Source organism: Xiphias gladius, chromosome 11, assembly GCF_016859285.1.
Source record: "Xiphias gladius isolate SHS-SW01 ecotype Sanya breed wild chromosome 11, ASM1685928v1, whole genome shotgun sequence".
Classification (NCBI taxonomy): Eukaryota; Metazoa; Chordata; class Actinopteri; order Istiophoriformes; family Xiphiidae; genus Xiphias; species Xiphias gladius.
In genome coordinates, this window is record NC_053410.1 from 10,659,840 (window position 1) to 10,669,742 (window position 9,903).

A 9,903-nucleotide genomic window follows, 5' to 3' on the forward strand; every position below is an offset into this window, starting at 1 on the left:
CAAGCAGCAACATTTATCCTGGACATGGGCATGATTGTAATGATGCTGGGTGAAAATGTATCTGTTGCTTTCTGAGCATCTGTTGCCAATGCAGGCGCAATGGCATTAGCAGCAAAAAGCCATGGAACATTAACCGCTCCCAACAGAACTTCCAGATGGATTTTGTTCTAATGGCATCATTATACGCTAAATTAAAAGGCGGGTAAATGGAAGTGTAAAAATTTAAATGACTGAAAAAAAATCTCTCAAGCTTGAGCTGTCTTGAGTGGAGGCCTCCGACAGAGAGATTGGGAGCTGAACCACGCAATGAGTGTTAATCATACGCATATATAAAATAATAATGAAGGAATGAATAGTACAGTAGGGTGGCAGTACACATTACACTTTGTTATGTTTAACACACCAGCTGAGACTGAAATGGCTACTTTGCAGATGATGCGTTCAGTTTACGTATCACCTCTTAACCTGTTAGATACCCTTTAAGTGATTTCTCAAGCTAATGTAGTGATTTTATGAAATTATCTTAATCTCGATTTTTTTTGTTGATATTTGCTTTACATCCTCTTTGTATTCTCTATACGTAATATTAATAATATCAACCCTTTTTTTTCCCCTTTATGCTTTTGATGAACGTGACCAAATAAGGAAAGGTTTCATGTTTTTTAAGTTACATGGGCTATGTATGATCAAATATTCCTTTTGTTTGCCACAAAGTAATTCACAGACAAAGAAATATATACTATGTTATCCTACATAGTGACATTACTTATGTTTGGAGTCAGCTAGAACCCAGAGAGGTCCCACTCTTAGAAGTCTTAATGAACAAACTATCGTAAAATTCCAGTAACAGCCCAAGTAGACTTATCTGAGATTTTGGCGGTGTAGTGCTATGTAAAACTGTCAACACCAATCATACTTCAAAATCATGTTTATAAGCAATATTCATAAAATTAGCAATGTCATCAAGATGATATAGCAATGTTGAGTATATTATTTTAGCTGTTATAGATCTCTTTAATAGTTGTCTGTCTCGCTCACTTAGTAGGGAAGCAGCAGTGGCAGTGGTGCATAGTCCACAGAAACATGAATGCAACACGCAACTGTGAGTGCAGACTTGGGGTCACCTGAGGTCCTGACCCTGACTGAGACCTTTTGACCTCTGTCTAGGCATCGACAGACACTCGTGGCCTTAACCTTTACCCTTTGACAAGCTGTTTTGTCCAAAATCATCTACAAGCTCCCTGTGTAAGGTCTGGTCCTTTCCTGGATGGATCAAACAGAAGGAATGAACTTTTGCTAGGAAAGAACGAGGTCATCGGCATATAGGGGTCATCAGACAACACTCTGCATCGTGGTTCTCATTTTCTTTTTTGAAGATTTTAATCACCATTCAAATAAACATTTGTTTTTTGATGCCATAAAAAGGTGAGTTATTGGCTGAGAAACAATCGCAGCTAGAAACACCTTATTTATCCGCTTTTCATGCTATCACTGCATTTCTTTGTTCAAATTGCTCTCAGAAAAGAGCTTCAAAAAAAGTAGTTGAGGCTATGTTTTACACCGGAGGTACAGAGCGTTCTGTATTGCTGTGAGAAGGGTCGGCAGCACTCACTGTTGTGAAGAGGGATGAAAGAGAGGAGTTTGAGCTGCTACCCTCTGACCCGATAATTAAAAAGGAGAGATTCGACAAAACGCCATTATCAAAACAACTCTCCTAAACCCATTTAACATGACTTATTTCCTGAACACATAACAGCTAATGTAACTGAGCAACCCTCTTGGTAATGATTGCTACTAATGTTCATATTGTCTACATTTAGCATGTTTTTTTTTTTTTTTTTTTTTTTTTTAATTGTGTGGGGTCATTTTTTACTCACCGCTCTTATGTGGCTATGACTGCTATCAGTCACTCTTTATGTTTCCAAATAGGCAAATTTCAGTTTCAGTGCTTTCTCTGCATCTCCACTCCACTACCACTAACATTTATATGAATTTAACTTTCATGTAAAAGATCATTTTTGAATGATTCTGCCCATATCTACTTCCTATTCCTCACCTCCTCTTGAGTGTCCCTCTACCATGTTTGTCTGCCTTGACAAAAGCTTCATTAGAGAGTCCCAGCCATCTCGGTAATTGGGCCCATTTATTTCAAAGGTACATTTAATGGTGTCTCTTATTTTTCAGCAGCGTGCAGAGGATTAAAGTAGATCACAATGCCCCTTTTCTCATGGTTCTATTTTCTTCATTTTAGAGGTGGTCAATTATTAAATTATTTTCACTTTTTCTTTCATCTGCAACATACAATAAATTGTACGGACCTCTTTAGTTAATGGTGGCGGTGGCAGTGGGTATCCATGTGCATGTGTGTGTGCACCCATGTGCACTGAAATCATGTGTGTGAGCACACATTCTTATGGGTCTGTATTTGTGCATGTGATTTAGTGTTTATTCATGTACTGTATATACTGTAAATACTTGTTTTCTTATCTATACTGTACGTTTGTGTGACACCATGCATTTTTCTGTCCATATCTTGTACATTTAGGTCTCTGTATGTGTGTTTTAAAGGACATTTCCATATCTACTGTTCAAACTGCAGCAGAGGGGGGGTCATTTTAGACACCCCTCAATCCTTTTATTACACACCCCAAAACATCAAAAGCCACGTAAGCAACCAAGGTGGAGAGAAATTACTTTGTGTGTGATTTCTCTTCCTCTGACTCTCATGTCAGCTCTCCCCTTTATGTCAGTAATTGTGGGTGATTATTTTAACTGTGAAAAGGGTAGCAGGTAATAGAGGCTGATTAAATCCAATGGACAGCAGCCCAGACAACCCTTAAGACACAGCCATGTAATAATAGTGAGAGCCAGCATCACCTACACAGCCCGTCCACTCACCTTATTTTCCGTGACATGAGGCCAGATGCAATTTAATGCATTTATTGTGGTGTTGGTCCCTATATTGACAGCTGTAAACAGTTGTGGTTAAATTGAATGTTGCAGCCCTGCCATGTGTCTCTATGGTAAGGTGTATGTTACAGTGACAAAATGTGCTCCAAAATGAAAATAATGCACTTGTGTGCGCGCACCCACACACACACACACACACACACACACACACACACACACACACACACACACACACACACACACACACACACACACACACACGTACAGGGAGATGATATACTATCATTTGGCAACCACAGGCTGCCAAACAGGGATTAGTGTCAGAGCCGACATCTTTCTTTCTAAAAATCTAATATCAAAATTATTCTGCCAAGAAGCATGAACTCCTCATTTTTCATTCCTGAACGAGACACCTTGTAATCTCAACTCTTTGATTTCCAGTTAAAAGGCCTGTTGGAGCAAGTGAAATAGTCATAATAGAACACCTTGATGCGAGCTGCTTATGATGTGCTAATTTGTTTGTCTTATTAACTCTAACGTTTAAGTGACATATTACAAAGTGAAAAATATGTCAGTGTTCATAAGCGTACTTAATATTACACAATTAAAGAGTATGGCAAAAATGTTACCTTAACACTGCAGAATATGCCATGCTGAAAGAATACTGATTTGGATCAAATTAATAACAAGTGCTTTATGATTGTTGTGAGTATAGTTTTATGTGGATTTTTACAGATAGGTATCTTAGGCTGGCAATTAAAGGACAATTTCTTGCAAATCATGTCATTTGTGTTCATAGTCTGAAAGAGTAAAGTGTTAAAAAAAATTCATAAAGCTCTTAATTAGGGACTTTCCAAAGATGAACCAAACAGCCAAACAGGCAAAACTTCAGCTGAATGTCATTATGTTAAAATACACATGAAAATGACCTTTTGTGTGAATGTATTGTTGGTCACAGGTCTTAAAACATATGGCAATTCCCTCTAAAAGTCCACTATAATCTGTATTATCTCTGTCGATCCTGTTATTTTCATGAATTTCCAAAAGACAGAGATTAGTTTTATTTTAACATAACTAACATATTGATATATTGATATTATACACCACCATGTTGCATCCTCTCTTGCAAAGTGTTTTACACCAAGAACAGTGAAAATTCAGTCACATTGTGGGTGACTTTTTATTTAGAAAAACTCTCCAGAAATTAAATCACCATCTATTGAGTTTGGAGTGAATTCTAAATGTGATCTTTATTGATGAATGGGGCTGGTTGAGTAGGCCACGAGCACAAAGAAGTCAGTCTGTTGGAGGTGGTGTCAAGGCTTATATTAATCACGTCTCCTCCATGTTATTAAATTGTGAAGCTATAGGGAGGTTAGGAGTGAGGGTGCTACAGGAACATCCCCTACAGAGACCCTTAGTGGATGGGGGACTTTACACCCAAGTAAACAACTCTCCCTGCCCAGAGGGCAGCACCAACAATAACCCATCCATTACAAAGAGTATAGAAAGAGTGAGGTTTGGAAACAAGGAAGGGAAAGAAACAACAAACATTTATTTACTGTCACTGTTGTCACCTTTTCAGTCATTTTTTTTTTCCATGATTTACGATTGGCTCAGAAAAGCTTGAGGTGAATGGATTGGGTCAGGTGAATTTAAGAAAGAGGCATTTGCCGTGGTATGAGAGCAGCTCAGAATTTGCTTTTATCAAGAACTGGAATATACAAAAGCATAAGAGCTTAAACTTAGATCATATTACATGACAATATGTAAAGAGCCATTTTGTCAAAATTTTGCAGCACTAGGATACAATGAACAAAAGAAAAATGCACGTTATTATCCCAGGTATTTCCTAGAAAGTAAAGACTGCATCAAAAACACCTACTTAACATAAATATGAATGCTTTTACAGGAACATCTAACCACAACTGTCATTACAGAGAGGAAAAAGGAATCTCAGAAGTAAACTTGTTATTTGGCAACCGAAACCCCAAAGAATTTGTCAATCAAACACAAGTCCCCACATTCATGAAGGAGAAGCACCAGTCATCTCCCTGGGTCTTGTGGGTTATGAATTATGTCTCGGCTCCTGTGGGTTGTGTGATAATGGGAGTCTGATTATTTAAATACTGCTGTCCAACGACCACCTCACCTGGGAAGGATAAACTCACATTCCAGAAATGTCTTATGTTGAATATGTTGAAAACCACTGTGATATTACATGACACAGATTTCTCATTGGTCTTTAAAACCATTTATACCTTGGCAAGACTAAGCAGAAGAAGCTAAAATTATATAGCCACACACGTACATTCATAAACGAACAATAAGAATCAACTGTAGTAGGTTCTACTCTATTTAATTAAAAGACTTTGATCCTTTGGTCATATACGTGGCAAGTGTGAATGAACAGATTTAGTCCTGATAAAGGATGTATTGTCTTTGCCTTTAAAGGCCAAAGTAACGTATTTTATTACTGATTTAAAATGGTGCCTAGATTTGGACTCAAACTTGAAGCATTTTTAGCCATGCTAGCGGCGTGGTTCCAGGAATGACAATTTCAATCTGACGGTCCACCACTTTGGTTCAGACTAAAATGTCTCAACAACTAGTGGATGAAATCTTGTGAAGATGTTCATGGTTCCCAGATGATGGATCTGACAGACTCTGAGGATTCCCTGACTTTGCCTGTAGTGCCACCACAACGTTCACACTTGTGGTTTTGAGTGAGAAGTCTCAACAATTGTGGGATGGATTGCCATTAAATTTTGTACACACATTCAAGGCCTCCTCAGGATAAACTATAAACATTTTCGTCATCCCTTACATCTCCCTCTAGCACCACCGTCAGGCCAAAGTTTCAAGTTGTCCAATACTTTGGAATACTATGACCAGATATCTGCAAAACTAATGACATTCCCATCATCCTCAGCTGTACTTTGTGTTTATTGCTAATTAGCAAATGTTTGCATACTAACACACTAAACTAAGATGGTGAACATGGTACATATCATACCTGCTTAGCATTAGCATGGTAGCACTTACATTTTGAGTATGGTAGCATAGTGACATCAAGATTTAGCTCAAGGCACAGCCTCACAGGGCTACCAAAATGGTTGTAGACTCGTAGCGCCAGATGTACTAAGGGATTTGTGTCAGTTTTTCAGGCCTAGGTGTGAACCATCCTGCCGTAAACACATGTGCTGTGTGTATCAAACTGTCACAGCAGGCTGAACAGTCATATTTAAGGGAGGATCGCGCAAATAATGGGAGGAGACAGGGTAACAGACGATGTTTATTCATTCAGCTGGATTAACTAAGGTCACATTATTCGCAACTGTAAAATTTGCGGGGAAAATTCTCCGCCACTGAAAAGGAGGTTCAAACACAGCGCGACTTGGATGTAGAAGGGCCACAAGTAAAGGTGTAGTGGTGGAAATAAATTTGCAGTAAGTATAGGCTTCTATATAACTAAAACCTGATTAAAGGAAACAAAAAAAAGCCATTAGGCAATTATTAAGGAACGCAATATGTGATTACTGAAATGCAAAGGAATAGCGGATGGGAAATTGTGGCTTGTGTTCATCAACTTGAATTTGAATTTAACCATCAATGATGTAAAATCACTACAGACTGCAACTAAACTTTTTTTTGTTTTGTCAAAACATTTAAGTGAGAGTTTGGCTAAAATTACGCCAGTACTAAAGTCCATATCAACACAATCTCCACCTCCACCTGTTTCACTCTCTCTCTCTCTTTCCTCTAGTTGCACCACTTTGTGTACATTATGAATATTTTGTCTCTTGTACAGTACTTCATATCCATTTTGTTTAATATGTTTATTGCCTCCTAATGTATTATGAAGTAGATATAAACTAAATATGATAATGGAATAATTTTATTAGTAATATTTTGAGTAATAGTAGCTGAAGTGTGCCTCTGAGCTCTCCCTCACTTGCTGAGTGCATCTTGGAGGGTCGGTACCAGGTGCAGTCCAGAAGCTAGCTGCGTAATGAGCTGCTGTGTTAGTAAATCAGATGCTGAATACACACAGATCGAGGTTGCAAACTCAGTGAAAACCGGACTTTCTTAGTACATCTGGCCCTTAGTCCTTAGTCCGCAATCATACTGTTGTGGTTTTAGTTTAACTTGAAAATGTATTTTATCACAATCAGTAGAGCTACAACTGTTGTAATAATGTTATTACAACAACTTTATAACATACAACAACGATATTACAAACAAGGTCATCGTACTTGTATGATGAGACAGATTATAAAAATAAGATTACTTTTTTAGGATTAATTTTCTTTTATTTCTTTTTTTCATTTTTGTGAACTGAAGACAATTGACCAATAAGCCAAAGTTGCAGTGAGAATTGGATGAGTAAAGGTAAAATGGCATTGGGGAGAGAAGGAATGGAGAGAAAAGGTACAGCAAGTGATTACTGAGAAGACAAAGACTTTGCTGTCTTGGGCCTGACAGCACCCTCTACATCAGGTGCCCCCCATCCCTCCCTCCATCCATCCCCAAGCTCTCCATCCAATTCCATCAAGACGAGGGAATTTCCTCCTCCCCACCACCCACCCATCATCCATTTATCCCTCCATTCATCTCTCTTTTCCCCAGCAAATGGAAATAATAACACACAACAATACAAAAACCAACAGTTCGCTGTCCCTCCTTTCTCCAACCTCACATCCAAATCTCAGCTCCTCAGGATGACGGGTCTTTTGATCAGACCTTTCAAGTCAGTCCCTATGGGGGAAAGAGATACGTCTGAATCACGCAAAGAATGTAACTGGCAGGTTTTGGTGTGGTCTAGCCATCCTGTCTGCCAGCAAATTCCGCACAAGGCAGCCCAAAAGTCAAGACGCCTTCGTTAACACAAGTATTCGGTGTCACAGACAAAGCTGGTTTTGCGTTACATTAGATTATTCAGACACTTTGAGACAACCGGCCAACTCACAATAGAATTACAGATGAAGTGCTTGCTTATAGAGGTTTACGTTCTTAAGATAAGCAAGGACAGGAGTTGTTGACTGTGTGCCTAGAAATTGTCTGGGTCAGTTCCAAGGGACATGAACTAGATGGCTGACTACTCTTACCTGTGGATTTCCCCATGTCTTCAGCTGGGGCTGTTTTTACTGAATAAGGTATTTGTGAAGTGTGAGTCACAAGAGAGAGTTTTTTGACTCATACTTCACAAAGTGTAACAACATCTAAAAGGTGAGAGCAGAAAGCCATTCAGTAGCGATGGTCAACTAATGGCACAGACGTTCTTCAGAAAGTAACATCTGATTCTTCATCACCAAGCGCAAGTCTAGATGTAGACAGATGTATGCGCACTATGGAGTAAAAGTTCTTCTCTTCTGGTCTTTTAAAAGAATTTGCTCCAAGAAAAGACTTTCTGTTTTATAATTCTGTAGGTACAGTTTTCAGGAATAAACATTGTTGTTGTTGTAATGTATTTCCCACAAATCTGTTTTCAAATGTGTCTGGTACAGTGATGTGTTTATATTGGATTTTTTGATGATGTAATTTGAGTTTCTTATTTTCTTTGTTCAACTGTGGCGATTATCTCTACAAATGCTAAATAATGAGTCTTAATCTTGACAGCCTTTGGTGAACTAATGTGTTAGACTACTAATTATTGCAATATTCTATACTGTCAAGAAGTCCCATTGAAAGACCAAAAAACAGTTAGCCAGCCCATCTCTTGATACGTTCCAAAATTCTTAGCCTGTATGTGGCACCCAAACCCAAAAACATTTGTTCCTACTGGCTAAATCAATCCTTAAAAATGGGTCATGAATATGTTCTTCAATTTTTTTTTGCTGAATAATATGCCAAAACAGCTGGGAACTTTAACTTTTAGCAAACATTACTCAAATTAGGGGTAAATAGTGTGCTTGTCAGGGACTAGTGAGCATGTGCCGCAGCAGGATGGTGTATAAATTGTTAACTCAAAATAAACCCAGCGCACATGTTAATGGTAACAAAGGAACCTGTCACTCAGTGTAACGGTGTGGCTCAGTGATGCATTTAATAGTTTTTGGATGTAAGTGAATATTGGCATAAGAATAAGAAAAAAAATAAGAAAAACACACAATATCCCCAGAATTATCCTTTAGGTCAATATTGTAGTAATAAAGGGTTACACAGATTACACCAGTGTATTGCACCCTGGCCACAGGCAATATGGAGGTAAAATAAAGTGTTAAGAAAAAAGGTGCATTTGGATATCCTTTCTTGCCAGGAGAATGGGACCCTCGGGGCGCAGACATCGGACACACTTGTGACCCACTCAGCTATGAGCCCTATGGCGTGAAACACAAAGGGAACAACACAGGTGATTCTACACATGCTCCTGTCCTGCTTTTTCAACACTTGTACTCTCTGTCTCTGTCATCCCATGCTACTTGGTGACATCAACCTTTGGCACACTGACAGCCTAGTTCAGGTTTCAATTTACAGAGCAACAGTCTGCATCCAAGAGGTCCTTTTAACTTTTCTAAAAAGAGTCCATCTTCCACAGGCTTTGATTAATAAAATTCATGATGGTATTTACTGTGCAGAGCGTCATGAACTATACTGTTGCAATCAAGGCAGGCCTTTACTTGACAGAAAGATGTTTCACAGTTCAAGGGGATTTTGTAGAGCGGTGTCACTTTCTTCTTCTCTGAATTTAGTATCAATTGTACCAATGGACAATACAATGGTCTCTGGAGATTTGGTGATAAGAGGTCGGGACCTGAAACTGAACCCATGTGCATAGAGTTTCAGGTGTAGTAATCTTTCACATTTTTTCATCCTCTACACCCAAACAACTTAATCTTTAGATCGCTGACTTAATTTCCTAAATGTTTCTTAACAGCTCCTTTCCTATGCATGTAATGAGAGGATCACAGTCAAAGAGTGACTGAGTGAGTGAGTGAATGAGAGAGAGAGAAAGAGAGAGAGAGAGAAAAAGAGAGAGAAAGAAAAAGAGCA